The sequence below is a fragment of the Ambystoma mexicanum genome, chromosome 5q, assembly GCF_040938575.1.
Source record: "Ambystoma mexicanum isolate Mex_15411 chromosome 5q, UKY_AmexF1_1, whole genome shotgun sequence".
Lineage (NCBI taxonomy): Eukaryota > Metazoa > Chordata > Amphibia > Caudata > Ambystomatidae > Ambystoma > Ambystoma mexicanum.
The window spans coordinates 789,274,877-789,296,166 of record NC_090933.1 but is presented as its reverse complement, the minus strand read 5'-3'; positions in this window follow the sequence as shown (position 1 = coordinate 789,296,166).

The window sequence follows — 21,290 nt, the reverse complement described above, 5'->3', positions numbered from 1 at the left end:
CTGCTCATGCCCCGTGTCTCCCTCGTGTTCCCCCACCCCCCGCTCATGCCCCGTGTTTCCCTCGGGTTACCCTCCACCCCCCGCTCATGCCCCGTGTCTCCATCATGTGACCCCCACCCCCCGCTCATGCCCCGTGTCTCCCTCATGTTCCTCCCAACCCCTGCTCATGCTCCGTGTCTCCCTCGTGTTCCCCCCACCCCCCGCTCATGCCCTGTGTCTTCCTCGTGTATCCCCCACCCCCGCTCATGCCCCGTGTGTCTCCCCCCTGTTCCCCCACCCCCCGCTCATGCCCTGTTTCTCTCTCTTGTTCCCCCACCTCCCGCTCATGCCCTGTGTCTCCCTCCTGTACCCACGAACCCCTGCTCATGCCCTGTGTCTCCCTCCTGTACCCCCCACCCCCTGCTCATGCCCAGTATCTACCCTGTTCCCCCCACCCCCCGCTCATTCCCCGTGTGTCTCCTGTTGCCCCCCACCCCCTGCTCATGCCCAGTGTTTCCCTCGTGTTACCCCCCACCCCCTGCTCATGCCCCGTGTCTCCCTCCTGTTCCCCCCACCCCCCGCTCATGCCCCGTGTCTCTCTCTTATTCCCCCACCAGCCGCTGATGCCCCGTGTCTCCATCCTGTACCCCCTGCACATGCCCCGTGTCTCCCTCCTGTACCCCCCACCGCCCGCTCATGCCCAGTATCTGCCCTGTTCCCCCTACCGCCCGCTCATGCTCTGTGTCTCCCTTGTGTTACCCCCTACCCGCTGCTCATGCCCTGTGTCTCCCCTGTTCCCCCCACCACCCGCTCAAGCCCCATGTCTCCACTGTTCCCCCACCCCCGCGCTCATGCCCCTTGTCTCCTGTTGCACCCCAGCCCCGCTCATGCCCCGTGTCTCCCTCGTGTTCCCCCACCCCGCTCTTGCCCCGTGTGTCTCCTGTTGCCCCCCACCCCCGCTCATGCCCGTGTGTCCCTTGTGTTCCCCCACCCCCCGCTCATGCACCGTGTGTTTCCTGTTGCCCCCCACCCCCTGCTCATGCCCCGTGTCTCCCTCGTGTTCCCCCACCCCCCGCTCATGCCCCGTGTTTCCCTCGGGTTACCCTCCACCCCCCGCTCATGCCCCGTGTCTCCATCGTGTTCCCCCCACCCCCCACTTATGCCCCGTGTCTCCCTCATGTTCCTCCCAACCCCTGCTCATGCTCCGTGTCTCCCTTGTGTTCCCCCCACCCCCTGCTCATGCCCTGTGTCTTCCTCGTGTATCCCCCACCCCCGCTCACCCGCTCATGCCCCGTGTGTCTCCCTCCTGTTCCCCCACCCCCGCTCATGCCCCGTGTCTCTCTCTTGTTCCCCCCACCAGCCGCTGATGCCCCGTGTCTCCATCCTGTACCCCTGCACATGCCCCGTGTCTCCCTCCTGTACCCCCCACCCCCCGCTCATGCCCAGTATCTGCCCTGTTCCCCCCACCCCCGCTCATGCTCCGTGTCTCCATTGTGTTCCCCCACCCCCCACTCATGCCCCGTGCCTCCCTCATGTTCCTCCCAACCCCTGCTCATGCTCCGTGTCTCCCTTGTGTTCCCCCCACCCCCCGCTCATGCCCTGTGTCTTCCTCGTGTATCCCCCACCCCTGCTCATGCCCCGTGTGTCTCCCTCCTGTTCCCCCACCCCCGCTCATGCCCCGTGTCTCTCTCTTGTTCCCCCCACCAGCCGCTGATGCCCCGTGTCTCCATCCTGTACCCCCTGCACATGCCCCGTGTCTCCCTCCTGTACCCCCCACCCCCCGCTCATGCCCAGTATCTGCCCTGTTCCCCCCACCCCCTGCTCATGCTCCGTGTCTCCCTTGTGTTCCCCCCACCCCCCGCTCATGCCCTGTGTCTTCCTCGTGTATCCCCCACCCCCGCTCATGCCCCGTGTGTCTCCCTCCTGTTCCCCCACCCCCGCTCATGCCCCGTGTCTCTCTCTTGTTCCCCCCACCAGCCGCTGATGCCCCGTGTCTCCATCCTGTACCCCCTGCACATGCCCCGTGTCTCCCTCCTGTACCCCCCACCCCCGCTCATGCCCTGTGTCTCCCCTGTTCCCCCACCACCCGCTCAAGCCCCATGTCTCCACTGTTCCCCCACCCCCCGCTCATGCCCGTGTCTCCACTGTTCCCCCCACCCCCCACTCATGCCATGTGTCTCCCTACTGTTCCCCCTACCCCCTGCTCATGGTCCGTGTCTCCCTCCTGTAACCCCCCACCCCCGCTCATGCTCCGTGTCTGCCCTGTTCCCCCACCCCCTGCTCATGCCCTGTGTCTCCCTCGTGTTCCCCCACCCCCCGCTCATGCCCCGTGTCTTCCTCGTGTACCCCCCACCCCCCGCTCATGCCCCGTGTCTTCCTTGTGTACCCCCCAACCCCTGCTCATGTCCCTTTTCTCCCTACTGTTCCCCCCACCCCCTGCTCATGGCCCGTGTCTCTCTCTGCTTCCCCCCAACCCCCTCCTCATGCCCTGTGCCTCCCTCCTTTTCCCCCCCAACCCCATCTCATGCCCCTTGTCTCCCCTGTTCCCCCCACCCGCTGCTCATGCCCCGTGTGTGCCCTGTTCCCCCCACCCCCGCTCATGCCCCGTGTATCCCCTGTTCCCCCTCATACCCCACTTATGCCCCGTGTGTGCCCTGTTCCCACCACCCCCTGCTCGTGCCCCATGTGTGCCCTGTTCCCCCCACCTCCGCTCATGCCCCGTGTCTACCTCCTTTCCCCCCACCCCCCGCTCATGCTCCATGTCTCCCCTGATGCCCCCAACCCCCCACTCATGCCCTGTGTCTCCTCGTGTTTCCCCCCCACCCCCGCTCATGCCCTGTGTTTCCCTCCTGTTACCCCCCGCTCATGCCCCGTGTCCCTCGTGTTCCCCCACCCCCCGCTCATGCCCCATGTTTCCCTCGTGTTACCCCACCCCCCACTCATGCCCCATGTGTCTCTTGTTGCCCCCCACCAGTCGCTCATGCCCTGTGTCTCCCATGTAGACCCCCTCCCCCGCTCATGTCCTGTGTCCACTGGTCCCCCCGCCCCCCGCTCATGCCCCTTGTCTCCCCTGTTCCCCCCACCCCCCACTCATGCCCACGTGTCTCCCCTGTTCCCCCACCCCCCGTTCATGCCCCGTGTCTCCCTACTGTTCCCCCCCACACCTCTGCTCATGGCCCGTGTCTCCCCTGTTCCCCCCAACCCCCTGCTCATGCCCCGTGTCTCCCCTGTTCCCCCCTACCTCCCGCACATGGCCCGTGTCTCCCTCGTGTTTCCCCCACCCCCGCTCATTCCCTGTGTCTCCCTCATGTTCCCCCCCGCTCATGCCCCGTGTCTCCCTCGTGTTCTCCCCACCCCCCGCTCATGCCCCGTGTCTTCCTTGTGTACCCCCAGCCCCCGCACATGCCCAGTGTCTCCCTCGTGTTTCCCCCCACCCCCCGCTCATGCCCCATGTCTCCCTTGTGTTCCCCCATCCCCCGCTCATGCCCCGTGTCTCCCTTGTCCCCCCCACCCCCGCTCATGCCTCGTGTCTCCCTTCTGTTCCCCCAACCCCTGCTCATGCCCCGTGTCACCCTCCTGTACCCCCCACCCCCGCTCATGTCCCGTGTCTCCCCTGTTCCCTCCCACCCCCCACTCAGACCCTGTGTCTCCCTCCTTTCCCCCCACCCCCTGCTCATACTCCGTGTCTCCCCTGTTCCCACCCACCCCCTGCTCATGCCCCGTGTGTGCCCTGTTCCCCCCACCCCCGCTCATGCCCTGTGTGTGCCCTGTTCCCCCCTCCCCCTGCTCATGCCTCGTGTCTCCCTCCAATTCCCCCCCACCCATGCCCTGTGTTTTCCCTGGTCCCCCGACCCCCTGCTCATGCCCCGTGTCTCCCCTGTTCCCTCCCACCCCCCGCTCATGCCCACATGTCTCTCCTGTTCCCCCCACTCCCACTCATGCCCATGTGTCTCCCCTGTTCTCCCCACCCCTGCTCATGCCCACATGTCTCTCCTGTTCCCCTCCACCCCCCGCTCATGGCCCTGTGTTTCCCTACTGTTCCCCCCACCCCCGCTCATGCCCTGTGTCTCCCTCCTTTTCCCCCCACCCCCGTTCATGCCCACGTGTCTTCCCTTTTCCCCCCCACCCCCGCTCCTGCCACGTGTCTCCCCTGTTCCACCCCACCCCCTGCTCATGCCCATGTGTCCCCCTCCTTTTTCCCCCACCCGCCGCTCATGCCCACGTGTCTCCCCTGCCCCCCCACCCTCCGCTCATGCCCACGTGTCTCCCCTGTTCCCCCCACACCCGCTCATGCCCATGTGTCTCCCCTGTTCCCCTTCACCCCCCGCTCATGGCCCTGTGTCTCCCTACTGTTCCCCCACCCCCTGCTCATGGCCCGTGTCTCTCTCTTGTTCCCCCCACCCCATGCTCATGCCCTGTGTCTCCCTCCTTTCACTCCAACCCCTGCGCATGCCCCGTGTGTGCCCTGTTCCCCCCCACCCCCCGCTCATGCCCACGTGTCTCTCCTGTTCCCACCCACCCCCGCTCATGCCCACGTGTCTCCCCTGTTCCCCTCCAACCCCCGTTCATGCCCTGTGTCTCCCTACTGTTCCAACCACCCCCCGCTCATGGTCCGTGTCTCTCTTTTGTTTCCCCTAACCCCCTGCTCATGCCCTGTGTCTCCCTCCTTTTCCCCCTTACCCCCGCTCATGCCCCTTGTCTCCCCTGTTCCCCCCACCCCCTGCTCATGCCCTGTGTGTGCCCTGTTCCCCCCACCCCCCGCTCATGCCCCGTGTCTCCCCTGTTACCCCCACCCCCGCTCATGCCCACGTGTCTCTCCTGTTCCCACCCACCCCCGCTCATGCCCACGTGTCTCCCCTGTTCCCCTCCAACCCCCGTTCATGCCCTGTTTCTCCCTACTGTTCCAACCACCCCTCGCTCATGGTCCGTGTCTCTCTTTTGTTTCCCCTAACCCCCTGCTCATGCCCTGTGTCTCCCTCCTTTTCCCCCTTACCCCCGCTCATGCCCCTTGTCTCCCCTGTTCCCCCCACCCCCTGCTCATGCCCTGTGTGTGCCCTGTTCCCCCCACCCCCCGCTCATGCCCCGTGTCTCCCCTGTTACCCTCACCCCCCGCTCATGCCCTGTATGTGCCCTGTTCCCCCACCCCCCGCTCATGCCCCGTGTGTGCACTGTTCCACCCCACCCCTGCTCATGCCCCGTGTCTACCTCCTTCTCCCCCCACCCCCCGCTCATGCTCCATGTCTCCCCTGTTTCCCTCCACCCCCGCTCATGCCCTGTGTCTCCCTCGTGTTTCCCCCCACCACCCGCTCATGCCCGTGTTTCCCTCCTGTTACCCCCTACTCATGCCCTGTGTCTCCCTCCTGTTCCCCCCACCCCCGCTCATGCCCTGTGTGGTAAAAGATTTTCCTTCCTCATCAGTGATGTCATCAATGATATTTGTGATATCATCTTTGATGTCCTGGCTGTTAGTCTTAGGAGTGCATGGTGGTGGCGCGAGTTATGGTTGCTTAGCTTACCATAACTGGCGAATTTCAGGGGTTTTTCGATTTTACTTGTAACCATAACGTCCCCTTAACAACGTTTTTTTTACTGAATTGCATAGGTTTTTAGTAGTACAACTTAACCATAACGTCCCTTTAACAAAGATTTTTTTTACTGAATTTCATAGGTTTTTATTAGTGCAACGTAACCATAACGTTCTTTTAAATGGATGAAGACCATTACCACCCTAGGTTCCCAAAGCGGGAACCCGGGGTGCTAAAAAAAAGATTTTTCTTCCCAAACCGGTACGCCTGCGGCGTCCCGGTGTAGGAAGGAAAATCCTTTAACAAGATGGCCACCAAGGAAAGGAAGGCAGGGTTCCATACAGGGCCCCTCTTCACTTCACAGCTCGTGTGCGCGGTCTTCGCCGCTATGTGTTTTCTACAGCGCGTGTGTATGTTGAGATGAGGCGCGTGTGAGCTTGGATTTATGTCATTTCTGCGTGTTTTTCTTCAACGCGTGTGCGTGGTCGTCTCAGCTATGTGTTATGTACAGAGCGTGTGCATGGTTTTCGCAGCTACGTGTTATGTACAGCGTGTGTGTGTGGTCTTTGTAGCTACGTGTTATCTACAGTGCCAGCGCTTGTGCGTGGTCTTTGCAGCTATGTGTTTTCTACAGCACATGTGCGCGGTCTTCACTACTATGTGTTTTCCGTTAACTCCTGTGCACGGTTTTGTGCAACGCATGTGCGTGTTCGGATAAGGCGCGTGTGAGCTCAGAAACGTGTGTGCGTGGTCTTTGCAGCTACGTGTTTTCTACAATACTTTTGCGTGCTCTTCGCAGCTATTTGTTATCTACAGCGCATGTGTGCGGTCTTCACTGGTATGTGTTTTCCGTTAACTCCTGTGCGCAGTTTTGTTCAACGCGTGTGCGTGGTCTTCTCAGCTACGTGTTTTCTACAGCACGTGTGCGTATTCGGATAAGGCGCGTGTGAGCTAGGAAATGCGTGTGCGTGGTCTTTGTAGCTACGTGTTTTGTACCACGCATGTGCGTGCTCTTTGCAGCTACGTGTTATCTACAGCGCCAGCGCGTGTGCGTGGTCTTCACAGCTACGTGTTATCTACAGTCTGTGTGTGTGGTCTTCGCAGCTACGTGTTATGTACATTGCATGTGTGCAGTCTTTGCAGGAACGTGGTTTCTACAGCACGTGTGCGTGGTCTTTGCAGCTATGTGTTTTCTACAGCGCGTGTGTGCGGTCTTCACTGGTACATGTTTTCAGTTAACTCCTGTGCGCGGTCATCATTTCTGCGCTTTTTCTTCAACGCGTGTCCTTGTTCGGATGAGGCGCACGTGCGAGTTTGAAAAAGAAAGTGGGTGCGCATTTTGACTGGCGCGTTATATGTCAAGAGCGGGTGAAGTAGTTCTGCGCATGCGCTTTACTGCGTGATTGTGGTCTACACCGCTACGTAGTTTCTTTGCATTCGGATGTTGTTTAGTTAACACGTTTTTGTGCTTCTTGCAGCCATATTCCATCCCATCCTCATCACCCCTCATCACCCCTCACCTTCCCAAACATTATTTGATCAGTTTGACGAGTGCAATGTTGTTTTTTTAAATATGTTTTGCCTCGATGTCCGTGGACACCGGACGAGAATCTAAGATGGCGGGCGTCTCCAAAAATCTGACGCCCTTCACACTTCACCCCAGCCAATTGGAGAGCACATCATATGTCCAAGGACATCACGCAAGCCGCTTGGCCAATCTGTGTCCTGTTCATGGAGCGAACAGGGAAGGGTGCCTGCGGAGCGGACATAGATATCACTAATTTTTGCGCCTTACGTTTTGGTCATTTTAAAGAAAACTACTGGATGGATTTACACCAAATTAACAAAAGCACGTTTCGGGACCAAGTCACTGCTCCCTGCAATTTGGTGTAAATCCGTCCAGCGGTTTGGGCTGCAGGCGTGAGCAAAGTTTTTTCCCATTATGTCTACGGGGAAAAAAGATGTTTTGGGACTCCCCCTATACATTTCCCCCCCCTGGACCAAACCTCACCAAACTTGGCAAAAAGAATTCAGAGTGGCCCATATACTTTTTTTGCAAAGTTTGGTGAGGATTCGGCCAACATAATTACCTGACAGAAACTGCAGAGCTTAGAGAAACAGCAGACCTACACAACAGAAGACCACAACTTGCCAGAAACTAGTAAGTAAACTTAATTGTTCTTATATATTTCTAAACTTTCTGTATTTGGTACAGTAAAAGTAATATATATATATATTTTACACAGTACTTTGGAATGGCTTGAGGAAAACTTCCCAGGTGAGGAAATGTCTGAAGACAGTGATACTAATGGTAGACACTTCTCTATATAAGCAAATGAATAACCATTACTTTATATGTACTTAACATATATATTTTTTTAACAGATCATCCAAACATTGAAAATAATACCCCAAAAGTGTCATTAGAAAAATACTGTGCAGTGCATGGAACAAAAAATGGACATGCTTATGGAAAAATATCATTGTCCCACATGCACCTGTTCCCCCCTCTCCATGTCCCAGTCAACTATCCCCACAACCTCAACACCAAGAAAAACGTTTTGATGAGACATTCAGCCCTTCATCCCTCCCATCCATCCTCTTCAAACCCCTAATTCCCCTGTGTTTGTGTCAGTTTCTGCTTCCCCGCATCTCTTTCATAAATGTTATATCTTTATATAATAAAAAAAACAATATGAGTTTTAATTTAGTCCTTTGTGTCTTTTTTAAAAAAAAAAAAAGGCAGTTGGGGTGTCCGCGGACAGTTCGGGTGTCCGGAATGTCTGTAATGAACCGAAATGGAGGTGTCCTGAGAACGCTATACCTTTCCGTACTGTCCTCAGGCAAAATGAAACTGTTCTTAGAACACACTAGGTGTTCGGAATGTCTGCAATTAACCAAAATGGAGGTGTCCTAAGGACACTATACCTTTCTGCACTATCCGCAAACAAGATAGAACTGTTCTTAGAACACTTTCGGGGTCCGGAATGTCCATAATTGACCAAAATGGGGGTGCCCTGTGGACACTATACCTGTCTGGACTATCCGCAGGCAAGATGAAACTGGTTTTAGAACAAACTAGGTGTTCGGAATGTCCACAATTAACCAAAATGGAGGTGTCGTAAGGACGCTATACCTGTCCGCACTGTCCGCAAGCAAGATAGAACTGTTCTTAGAAAACTTTTGGTGTCTGGAATGTCCGCAATTAACCGAAATGGAGGTGTCCTAAGGACACTATACCTGTCTGTACTGTCCGCAAGCAAGATAGAACTGTTCATAGAACACTTATGGTGTCCAGAATGTCTGCAAGTAACCAAAATGTAGGTGTCCTATGGACACTATACCTGTCCCTACTGTAAGCAAGCAACATGGAACTGTTCTTAGAACACCATCAGTGTCCGGAGTGTCCGTAATTAACCAAAATGGAGGTTTCCTAAGGATACTATATCTGTCCGTACAGTCTGCAAGCAACATGGAACTGTTCTTAGAACACATTGGGTGTCAAAATGTTCACAATTAACCCAAAATGGAGGTGTCCCAAGGACACTATACCTGCCCGTACTGTCTGTTGAACATCTGCACACATGCGCACTACACCCATAAGTCCTATGAACGTCGCGCCTGTCCGTAACAGTCCGTATTACTCGTGTCGCACTTTTAATTAGTTTGAGGACCCGAACACTGTCCGTAGAACATCCATGTGCATGCGCATGACCGTTCATGCGCATTTGGTGTCCTATCGGACACCGGTTCCCTTCATGGACGTGTTTGTGACGTCATCATGTGACCGCACCCATGCTGAGCATGTGTCCTGAATTGCAGACACTGTTCAGATCCACGAACATTTTAAAAGTACTTTTTTGGGCAATCCAAAGTATTTTACAGTAAATATTCACCATTGCACATGTCCCAGACAATAACCCTGAATTTCTACATACTTTTTTGAACTCTTTTAGCCTTTTTGGGGTATTCAATCTGTCCGCGGATAGCGTGGCTGTCCGTGGAGCACGCACCAGCACCCCTATAAAAGGCCACACCCCAGAGCTGATCTTTATTCTGTCTTCCTACTATTGAAGATTACCTGCTTTTGCTGTGCTGCTTTTGCTGAAACCTGATGGCATCCATGGCTGATGTTGTTCCACCTGGTGCTACATCTGCCTCAGCACCACCGTCACCCCCTCCACCACCACCACCTCCCCAAGGGCCTGAATAGGGGAACAGGCATGAGGATGTAGAGGAGGATGAAGAGGATGAAGAAGATAAGATAGTGGAAGACCCTACTACCAGCACTCGCCGTGAGTCTTGGGTGTGGCGGTTGTTTACCATTCAGGGTGGAGTGCCAAAAGCACGTGCAAACAAGATCACCTGCAATCAGTGCCACATGGTGCTGAGTCGTGGGAGGCCTGGTTCGTACAGCTTTGGTACGACATCTATGAAGCAACATCTAAGGTCGTTTCCGGTGGGGCCGTTCACAAGGTGTACCTTGTGATCAATGTATTAGGTTGAGTTCCTCTACCACATCCTCTGTTTCCGCTCCTGTCACCACAAGAGACACTCCTGTGGGACAGCGAGCGCATCCCTCCAGCCGCCTCACAGGCCATTCACGATGCTGTTGACCCTTTCCTTTCGAGGGTCACAATATTGTGTATGTACTGCAACGCAGTACTCTGCAGGGGGAGAGTCTTCGGAGTGCTTTTGAGACTATGGTCAAGGAGCATGAGAAGGTCTGCCCACTACCTAAATAAGGCCCACCCTACATCTTCCTCTCTCCACCTGCCCTTTCTTATCCCCGTGGTTTGTGTCCCTTCCTTACCCTCCTTTCCCCTCCGCTCTTAGTGTGTTTTGTGTAAAAAAACAACAAAAATATAAAACAACCAAAATCCCCCAAAAAATAAGGCTCTTTTCAGAGCCGCCTTTCACAGTCTAAAAATAGAAGTGACAAATAAATAGTGCAGGGCCCTGTGCATTTTTTAGAAGTCCGCAGACAGTTTGCGGACATCTAAAACCGTTGCACTTTCCTCTGGGAGGAAGTGGTGGCTCTGAAAAGCGCCGTTTGGTGCAGTTTGTGCTTGAAAAACTTCAAATGGTCGACACCTACTGCAAAATGGATGGCTGTAATTCCAAAAAAGGTTGTAATGCATTTTGCACATTTCTCAGAAAAATATGATTGCCAGCATAAGTAAGATGAACTCCATCTCTGCGAATAATGTATGTGCTACGAAACATAATATTTTCATTGTGAAAAGAGGACATGCCAACATCTCTTAGAAAGGCACAGACAGCCTTATTTACATTGCACCTCGATTTCTCCATTTGTGGACCAAATGAAGAAGAACACAGTCACATTTGTCTCTTCGCAATACGAGAAAAAATTACTTGGGAATTTGGAAACATGTCCATGATCTTCCCAAGTCCTTCTTTCATTGCAAACTGCAAAGAAATTCCAGACACATATCCTAAACTGTTCCTTCCACAATGAATTATAATTATGTCTGGGTGATGATCTGTCTCAGAACTAGCACAGATCTTTACCAATTCCAGCCACTTCATTCCACGCACTACATGCCAGTGCACTTCCACATGAGGGAATCCAAGATCTGAAGCTACTCCACAGCGTTCTGCTTGCACCTCCAACCAATGTATCCATGAGTCTCCCAAAATCCATATAATCTGTTTTCTGAAACACACAGCCATAGCTATCTGTTCTTCTCTCAGAACACAGAGTTTCTGACAAACTCTCTCCTTACACAACACACCCAGTTATCTTTACTGTCCAATCTCTTGCTTTTCTCATTCTCATTTGCATGCCTTTCCACCCCAAAATCCCTGAATGTAATATGCGATGTCCTCGGACTACCACCATGTCTGCGGACATATCAAAAAATCTGAGCGTGGTGTATTTAAATTTAAATAGTGTGCCCCATTTCCCCTTTGAGGTTGGCTCTGAAAAGAGCCATTTTTTTGGGTGGGGAGGGTTTTCAGATCATATGCTTGACTGTTTGACAGCCCTTTTACCCTTTCCACTTCACTCTCTGTGCCAATTCCTCATTGGATACAGCTAAGCAGTCACACAACCATCCACCAATCACATCCAAGACCTCTACATCTAACTCCATCATCAGAGTTCAGCCCTTCAAATGTACTGTTGATCACTCTGAGTACAAGACTCATATCATTGGAAAGCATCTACTACAAAAAACTACTGTACAAGTCTCCAAGATTTCTACTTGCAGCTACAGGCATATCCACATGCAAGAATGCAAACTACAGATATGCATATTTTCTGCACAGTACATGAACAACAGAGTAACTGCCACTTAACCTGTATAACCTATAAAAAAACTTACTGTCATTTTTTCCATCTGCTATAATCAACTCTCACTTCCAAACCTGTCTGCTATCTATTTTTTTTTTACACACACAGCTATCTAAACAATTATAATATTAAAATATGGGAGAAATAACAGTATAATTATACAATTACACACAGTCAGGATAAGATTTTGCACCTTCATACACTCACACAGATAGACAGTATCATTGAAAAGCTCCCAGCTGAAATAACACCACTGACTATAAATCAAATTCTTCTACTTTATTACCCATACCTTCACAAATGCATACATTCCATTCTTCTCTATGCAATTTCTACCATTTACCTTATAAAAATTGCAAAATAAGTATTTCATTATGTCTTCATTCTCCTAACATTCAATAACACAGCCTTAAAAAACCAAGTGAGTTTCATACACTTAGTATTCTACTCATTTGCAAAGCACATTGAAGTGACATATTGTCAGTAAAATATAAAGCCTGCTTATAGGCAAAGGAAACTGCATTCACACACTATGTTCTCTTATCAAACGAGAATACTACTACAAAAACATACAAATAAACGTCTAAATTAACGTCAATGCTATAAACACACAAAATGACTAACTTTTTTCTTTTACAATTGCAGTGAAGACCACTCTTCTGAAAAGCAGCAACATTTGAAGTACAAACAACTCAGAAGAAACCTGCTCATTCCAAACAAAACAAGTACGTACAATACTACGATAATATTTGTACTGTTACTCAAACTCACTGTGCAGTTGATTCATTGAATTTGTGCACCAAAAAACAGAGGTTTGTACACCATTCTGCCCACAAATCCCCATTTGTTAAACAGGGATTAACAAGCAGAATAGCACACAAATCCACGTTTTCCGATACACAAATAGCATAACTCAGCCTCTAGAATGTTAGTATTACAGAACAAAGGACTGTTTTAATTCTATACCATTAGATTTAGTATTAGTACTTCTGCTCACCACTAGCTTACTTTGTACTGTCATTTGAACCCAAGTATAGTAACACACAAGTACAAAAATAGCCTTCCCAACTATTTGTAGCTGCCCAATGCACAATCACACACCACCATATACATCTTTACCATCATACTCACATAACCATGCACAGAGCACACATACATTGCAGAACAGCCCAACCCATACCTTCTTTTTTTTTCAACAGACCCCAAAAAATGCCTACCAAGAACTAAGTACGTAGAAAGCAACGCAGAATTAGAGTAAATGAAAATAAAAGTGTCCAAAATAAGCATCCATCTCTAGCAGAATTTGTACAAAAAGTTAAAACAAAAGATCTAATAGAGTCATTAAGCGGAACAAAACAAGCTTCCAGTACAAAAACATTCATCCTCTTTCAAAATGTAAAACAAAACAAAAAGTCATTTTCAACAATTCAGCTACCGCTACTGCTAAGACTGCTCCTATAAATCTTGATGTAGTGGCAAGTAACCATACCAAAAAAAGTATATTAGAAAAAATGTTCTGCCACAGAGTCCTTCAAAATCTTATAAAAACAGGACAGAAATCATGCCCAACCCTTAAAACCTACCGTAGAAAATTAATTTTAGAAGCTTTGATAGACAGTGCATTCCTTCTCAAAAGGAAGTTATTTATTTTAGTGTTAAACAGAATGAAACCACTAACAAAACAAATTACTAAACTACAAAAAAGACTTCTAAATAAACGGAATGTCAACAAACATAACTTCTTAAATATCTGTGGAGGTGAATGGAGTCACACCACCAGCACAAAACCATATTTCAATGAAGAAGCATACAAACAAAAGCAAACAAACATAATTGCCATACATATCAGTGGAAGAGGCTATGAAAAACTTAATAATACCATTATGGAACAAGAAATACTGCTTACAAAAATGTCCTCAGAAAATTCAGTATCACCTCTCCATTCAACTGAACCAGAACATCCAGTATACAAATGGCCGTGCACGTCAATGTGTAACATTGCCAAAAAATCTTTCAAATGTTTACGCCAGTTCCTCAATCGGTATGTGAAAGGCAAAGACAAAAATCAAAATGAAACTACTACAAAATATGGATACCTGTCCAGTGCGCAAACACACAGGACTACAGGGACATTCATTAGCCTACATTTCAGGACCTATTTGCAAAAGCACCTTCCATCATATCAAAATGATATCAACACATCATTCAACTATAAGAAATCTAGTCTATAAACTGTACTATGCTAGAAGTCCTGCTTTAGCACTAGCCAATTTAAATAACAATCTTCTACATGGTACAGCCAAAGATTTACTTGAAGAAATAGAGCATATCCAGAGAAAATATATTGGAAGTGGAAAGCACTTACAAAATGCAATACTTTTACAACAAACTAGCAACAATTGTACAGATGGCAACCTTCTACTACACACATACAAAAATGAAAGACTAAAATTTAAAAGTACATCCGCTGAAATACCAAACCATGTGTGTGTGTGTTGCCGCAGAACTTTTTATAAAAGTAGCACAAAAACTGTAGATGTAACATACAAAATAGGAGACAATGAAGAGTCCAAATGGTTTGAATTAGCTCTGTACCTTATAGCAGAAAACAAATATGAGATAAATGACCCCTTAATATTTTGCACTTACTGCACTACAAAACTTGACAACAACCAAACTCCTTCACGTTCTATCACAAATAACTTGGAATTATTCCCACTACGAAAACCCCTGCAACAACTCAATTTATATGAGAGCATTATAATTCAAACAGTGCACCCATTTCAAGCAATAATATGCCTTCAACCAAAAACAGCAACATTACCTCCCTCTGAATTAGTGAAAGGCATTTGTGGCTAAGTTGTTTATTTACCATTAGATCTGAAAGAAAATGTAAACACTCTGGGACTACAACGTCCAATAGAGCAATTTTAAATTGTCTTAGTAAATGGTTTACCTACAAAGGACAAAAAAATTGGCAACAACTCTTAGACTTACAGAAAGTTAGACAAGCCTTGCAATATCTAAAAGACAATAATGAATACTACAAAGAAATGAATATTGAAGAAAACTTGAAGGAAACCACTAAAATAATTCAAGAGTCACCAGAAACAAGGTAGATTTTAATTTCTAGATCCCGATACACTATCCAATATTTTAGATCATTATACAATTCCTCCATTACACTCTAGTGACACCATAGATGATGCACTAGAAACGTACCGAATGCGATGCGACAAACCGCTATCCAATATTTTAGATCATTATACAATTCCTCCATTACACTCTAGCGACACCATAGATGATGCACTAGAAACGTACCAAATGCGATGCGACAAACCAAAGGATCACCAATCAGCATATGGGAAAAAAGTATGGAAGCACATGCTTTTCCTCTACACTTTCCTACTGGAAAAGGAGGAAGGTACGATGATAGACCCATTCAGATACCAGCATCAGAATACCGCTCATTACGAATGTATTCTGAAGATCCCATATTTAGACAACTCTATGCTACGGAGTTGCACACACATTAAAATCAGGTACCCAATTTCAAAATATGTCAGCTACGCAATTACTACAAAATGTACAAGAAAAAGATGAGGTTCTACAATCAAGCATAACAAATCTGTAAGCAAACATGTGTGGTACTAAAGAGTACTGGTTCAGACATCACAGAGATGTACGTTGGATGATAAGAAACCTTTTCCCACCCACTTGGTTTGTTACATTAAGTTGTGCAGAATATGCATGAGAAGATTTACATGATTTCCTACGCATAGCAAACAAAAACAAAACAAACATAGATATACTAACACCTGGGAACTTTGCTCTCTAGATCCTGCTAATGTTTCAAGATATTACCATCATTGCTTCATTGCTAAACTACACTTTGTAATAAAACTGTTCCTCCCCTAGGAGAAGTGCAACACTTCTTTTGGAGAAAAGAATACCAAGCCAGAGGAGCACCACATATCCAAATGCTTTTACGGATTAAAGATGCTCCTAAATTTGGTCAAGACAGTGATTCCACCGTTTTACAGCTTATCGAAAAATATGTCACTTGCGAAATTCCATCAGAAGCAACAAATAGTGATCTTCATGCACAAATTGTACAATTTCAAAGACACAAATGTGGGAAATATTGTTGTTGCAAATACAAAAACAACAGTAAATACTACACCAAATGCCGCTTTGTTTTCCCTAGACCAGTTACAGAAACAGGTGAAGTGAACAACTTCATGTCTTCAGTTAGACATAGGGCCTCATTACACGGTAGGCAGTAAGGGTTTACCGGTACTGGTATTTTACCGGTACCGGTAAACCATTACCGCCCTACTACGAGGTCCCTTTGCGAGTTGGGGAATTTAACGCCTGCTTTTTGCAGGCGTTAAAAACCAACCCGCAAAGGGACCAGGGAGCTAATTACGGTACCACAATTTGCGGTGCCGTAATTAGCTCCTTCCCCATTCCCATAGAGCCCTATGGGGCAAAAATGGGAGTGAGGAAGGGCAATGGAGGAAAGGGGAATTACCACCCCACCAACCTTGGAATAGGGCGGTAATTCCCCTTTCCACCAAGGCGGTGCCAGTATTTTACCGGCATGGACCAAGCTGCTAATAGCACCTTGGTCCACCGCCATCCGTGAAATGAGGCCCATAGTGTTAAAGGTAAATCACCTAAGGACACAAATTACATGAAAAGAACAGAAGAAGCAAAATATATCAATGATTACAATGTAATCATTGCCCTCTTATGGAATGCAAACATATATGTGCAGTACATTGCAGACAATTCCACTGCAGTTACACGGTATGTTACAGCCTATTTAACCAAAGCGGAAAAAACAGAGCTACTAGACCTCTGGAATGACCTATCATTGGACAAAACACTGGGCCTCATTACATGGAAGGCGGTAAGGGTTAACGGTCACCAGTAATGGTACCGGTGACCGTTAACCCTTACCGCCTTACTACGAGGTCCCTTAGCGGGTTGGTACTTTAACGCCTGCTTTTTAGCAGGCGTTAAAAACCAATCCACAAAGGGACCAGGGTGCTAATTACGGTACCGCAATTTGCGGTACCGTAATTAGCACCTTCCCCATTCCCATTACGCCCTATGGGGCAAAAATGGGAATGGGGAAGGGCAATGGGGGAAGGGGGAATTACCGCCCCGCCAACCTTGGAATAGGGTGGTAATTCCCCTTTCCTCCAAGGTGGTGCCGGTATTTTACCGGCATGGACCAAGGTGCTAGAAGCACCTTGGTCCACCACCTACCATGTAATGAGGCCCACTGTCTCAGACATTGTACAGTTTAGGCATGAAAATGCTCTCCCATAGAGAATGTGGCTGCTATGATGCTGCAGATCATTTAACCGGTACTGCTTTATATGGAAAATCTGAAAATATAGTATGGCTAAGTCTTAGTCCTGCTAAATCTAGAAAAAGAGTTCTCAAATCATACGACAACATAGAAACAATAGCCAAAAATGATCCCAACAGCCAAAACATTTTGAAAAATAATTTACTAGACACGTACGACCCAAACAAAAGTACCACTTTGGAAACCATGTTTCTATAGCACATAGCCCAAAACTTCACATACAAAAATAATATAAAACCCAATGAAAACAAAGATAGATACAGAGGGACAAATTGTGAAGGCAGCTTAGTGAAACTTACCAAACAAAACTTTATTGATCATATAAAATTGTCATTAAAAACTCCTCAACATAAAGAACTATATTACATGACCCTGCTACAACTTTTTAAACCATGGAGAAAAGAAGAAGAGATACTAGGTATCTATGACTCTTATGAAGATGCTTTCAAAGCAAATGAAAGCACTATAACCGATGTAAACTTAACACAATACAAAACAATGTTGCACAATGAACAGCAACACAAAGAGGAACTCCATGCTCAACTAGATAAAGACACTCCCGACATTAGTCAACCTTCTGAAACAAGAAGCCAAGAACCACTGGGACAGTCACTAATAGCAAATGAGGCAGAATTAGCTATGACAGACCTAGAAAACACCATGTCCACTATGAAGATGATACAGAAGACTTAACTGTATTACAATCAAAACTAAACAAAGAGCAGCATACCATTTTTCAAATAGTAACAAAAGAAATTGCACATGGTGTACAACATGAAAATAAAGAAAGTACTTGCCAAAATTAAAAACCTATACTGTTATATGTCAGTGGTGAAGCTGGTTCAGGCAAAACATTCTTAATCAAAATCATCGGCAAAGTCCTTCAACAATTGACAAACAACAAACTCTCAGCTGTTGTAACTGCCCCCACAGGTTTAGCTGTGCACAACATAGGCGGTGTCACTTTACACTGATTACTACTCCTTCCAGTAGAACACCAAAACAAATTAGAATATTACAAACTTTCTACAGAAGCTGCAATGGAATTACGCAGAGTGTTAAAACAAATTAAAATGCTGCTAATTGATGAGGTGAGCATGGTCTCCAATCTAATGTTGGCTTTGCTTCACCTCAGATTACAAGAAGTACTCAAAACAAATTACAAAGAGCTCTTTGGAGGAAAACACATTATTATTTTCAGAGATCTTCTTCAATTGACACCAGTGAAAGGTGAACCTATTTTTAAAACCTTAGGACACAAACTCTGCCGTAAAACTGTTGGCAGCATAGGAAATGTTAACCTTTGGCAACATTTTCAATACAGAGAATTAACAGAAAACATGCGCCATTCTGCAGACCTCACCTACGCCAACATTTTAAAAAGTATTAGAGTTGGTGTACTATCTCAAGAACCACAAACTATATTAAAACCAGGCACATCCATGTACTCTATGGCTATAACTCATGCGCTACTGATGTCATGAAACAATTAGCACACAAAAATGTCAATTGTATGTCCTTGATGCCAACTCTTGCAAGCTGTTCAAAATGTAATGGACCAATGTTAAAAAAATAAATGCAACCAATAGTTCAAATTGCCTCCACAGACAAACTGAACGTATATGGTATGACTCTACCCATGTGTCAACAAGTCACAACAAGGCTAAACACCTTGGAAAACACTATCTCTAAAACAGCTGGTTTGGAGAAAATATAAAAATTATCTTTAAACTGTAGAGTAATGCTTGACGTGGACCAAGGACTAGTTAATGGAGCACTTGGTACAGTTGTCGGCTTTCAAACATACCCACGTGACAACAATATTCAATTTGCCAATATATCTCTTTGACAAACTATCTGAAGTTAAAAGGATAGGATGCTCAACTGCCCACTTTCTTCTTTTCAAAGACATGTATGTACACAGAGAACAATTTTCTCTAACTCTAGCATACGCAGTCACCATTCAAAAATCACAAGGTCTTACCCTAGATAAAGCATTGATAGATATTGGTAGCACAGTCTTTAAAGAAGGCATGAGCTATGTAGCACTAGCATGCTTACGTACACTTGACAGACTATTTCTAATCAACTTTGATGCAAGTAAAGTAAATGCTGATATTTCTTGCAATCTAGAATCCAATAGACTGCGTTCACTCTACACCCCCATCTAAAAACCTATCCTGTTCCGCAAAAAGCAAAACGTTGTAAAAGAAAACTACTTCAGACTCAATCTATGCAGGATCTCACAGCAATTCCTCCAAAGAAAATAAAAGAAGGTAATACTTCATCAAGGACCACAACCAAAGAAGAATCTACTGCTCAAAATAACTCAACTACCTCTTCAAAGAAGCAACACACACTCCCAACAAGTACACTGGTTTGAACTATAGTACTTCTAAAGTACTAACTATGAGGATGTTTTCTTTTATCACAGTGATTGAAAAAGAATGTGTGCTCCAACTACCCATGTCATGAAAAAACTGCATACAACCACAAAAAGTCAATCAGTAAGTATATAATCATTGGACTCACAAACACCACAGCATAACACACCCATTCAAGCAAACACCTGACCACAAAGCACAATCAAAAATGTTTGCTTCCATGGGTATCTTATGCTGCAGCGCTTGTTGCCAAACACTACAGTCTTGACTGCATGGCCTAGCTAAAACTCTTCATACAGCCTCAACAAAGGGAACAGTAAGTATATAATAAATAAACTCACAAACACTGCAAACAAACACCTTACCAATAAATACAACCCAAAATGCCTAGAGTCTTCAATACCAACAATCTGAACACAATCCAACAAACAAACAAAAACACATCATCTCACTGTCCTATAAACACGATTACACTACTACCAATCAGTACTCACATTTTTGAAAACATATCCCCTAAGCAGCCCACATACCACAATCAAAATGTTTGGTAGCATTGTAGAGTTATGATGCAGTGTTTGTGGGCAGGATCGAGAGTCTTGGGTGCATGGCCTATGGCCTACAGCCTTCAGCCATGCACCCAAGACTCTAGGCCCTGCCCACAACAACCACAGCATAACACACCCATAGAAACAAACACCTACCAAACGACCACAACCCAAAAACATAATACATCTACTTCAAAACTATGCACTTCAATTAACATTCTAAAAAATAATTACAACCAACGTACAAACTCTTCAATACATACCATCTTCACCCAGTGCTCTTCTAACAACTCAAAACCAACATCATACTAAACTAAAATAGCTAGTACTGCGCCCAGTGTCTAGTATGTTCAGGGACAACCGTGGTGACCACGGACACCGCAAACACTGCACAGCCTTCTCCCACCTAAACAAATACAGCATTTGACCCATCTTTTACTCCCCAAGCACTCAGCACTCATAAACCCCAAAACACTCCCCACAATTGGATTTATGCTCACTTCCAGTGCATGTCCACACATCCAATATGGGGGTACATCGAAACAATTTGACGCACCTCACGCCTCATCCCAGCCAGAGAGCACGTCACTTGTCCGTGGACATGACGCAAGCCGATTATCCAATCAGTGTCCTGTTCGCAGAGCGAACAGGGTAGTGCGTCCCCGCAGCGGAAATAGATATCACTATTTTTTTGCCTTACATTTTGGTGGACCAAGCCGCCGCTCCTGCCGCAAATTTGATGATAAACTGTCCATCAGTTTGGGCTCTAGGCGTGACAGAAATGTTTTCCCATTATGTCTTTGGGAAAAAAGAAATTTTGGGACCCCCTATAACTTTGCCCCCCCTTGACCAAACCTCACCAAACTTTGCCGACCATAACGTCCCTTTAACACAGTTTTTTCACTGAATTTCATAGGTTTTTAGTAGCGCAACTTAACCATAACGTCCCTTTACCAAAGATTTTTCACTGAATTTCATAGGTTTTTAGTAGCACAACTTAACCATAACGTCCCTTTAACAAAGATTTTTTCACTGAATTTCATAGGTTTTTAGTAGCACAACTTAACCATGGCATCCCTTCAACAAACTTTTTTAACTGAATTTCATAGGTTTTTAGTAGCAAAGCTTAACAATAGTAACTTTGACTTTATGTACACG